Source organism: Chrysochloris asiatica, unplaced genomic scaffold (assembly GCF_000296735.1).
Source record: "Chrysochloris asiatica unplaced genomic scaffold, ChrAsi1.0 scaffold00165, whole genome shotgun sequence".
NCBI classification, from domain to species: domain Eukaryota; kingdom Metazoa; phylum Chordata; class Mammalia; order Afrosoricida; family Chrysochloridae; genus Chrysochloris; species Chrysochloris asiatica.
The window spans coordinates 6,126,059-6,127,499 of record NW_006408683.1 but is presented as its reverse complement, the minus strand read 5'-3'; positions in this window follow the sequence as shown (position 1 = coordinate 6,127,499).

Here is a 1,441-nt window from a genome sequence, read left to right as displayed (position 1 = left end):
AAAAAAAAAAAAAAAAATCAATAAAACTCTATTGACCAAGATCAAATGGCAAGAAGACACAAATTACCCAAATCAAGAATTTACTGATAATTTAGAAAGGAAATATTACTGTTGTCAACAAACTAGGTAGCATAGACAAAATTAATAAATTCCTCACAACTGGAAGAATAAATAACAACATGATAAACGATGAAAAGATTGAAGTTGTCAAAGAGTTCATTTTGCTTAGATCCATAATCAATGCTCATGGAAACAGCAGTAAAAAAAATCAAGAGACATATTGCACTAAGCAAATCTGCTATAAAAGATCAATTTAAATGTTAAAGAGTGAAAATGTCAGTTTGAGGACCAAGGCACACTGGACCCAAGCCATGGTATTTTCAGTCGCCTCACTCATATGCATGAGAAAGTTGGACAATGAATCAGGAAGGTTGTAAAAGAAGCAATGCATTTGAATAATGGTGTTGGAGAGGAATGTTAGAAATACCATGGTCTGCCAGAAGAACAAATCTGTGTCAGAAAAAGTACAACCAGAATTCTCTTTGGAAATGAAGATGATGAGACTTCGACTCTCATTCTTTGGACAGGTTGTAAGAAGGGACCAGCCCCTGGAGAAAGATATCATGTTGGTAAAGTGGGGTGTCAGCAAAAAAGAAGAAGACCCCCAACGAGATGTACTGACACAGTGGCAGCAACAATGGCTTCAAACAAAACAATTGTGAGGATGGCACAGGACTGGGTAGAATTTCGTTCTGTTGTGTACAGGGTCACTATGAGCTGCAACTGACTCAATGGCACCTAACCAAAGCACGAGGAGATAGAAAGCCATTCTCCACAAACTTTATGAATCCCTATTACTAAAGAACTTGTCTATAGCCATCCACTGATTTGTAGACCTGTTCAGTGTGGCATAAACCAGTGCATGTATAAACTGGAACCCTAGTAGCAGTACTGTTGAACTTACCTTTGTATATATGAATTTTTTTTCTTCCATCCCTCTATTCCATATTATAACACATAAAAAAAAAAAAAAAAAAAAAAAAAAAGCTTGGTACTGGTACAATGAAAGGTACATAGATCAATAGAACAGAATCGAGAATCCCTTTTCAATAACATAAACAGCAGCTATAAATGTGGATCTGACCATACAGAACACAGAAGAATCAGAGTACATGAGTGGGAAGAGATGATAGAGAAGTTCAATATCATCAGCCAAAATAAGGCCAGCAGCTAAATGCTCATATGCAAATTCAGAGTAAATTTGAAGAAAATGAAAATAAGTCCATGAGAGACAAAATACAATCTTGAGTTATCCCAACTAAATTTAGAAACCATCTAAAAAATAGATTTGATGCATTGAAAACTAATAACTAAAGACTAGATGAGTTGTGGATTGACATCAAGATCATCATACATGAAGAAAGCAAAAGGTCATTGAAAA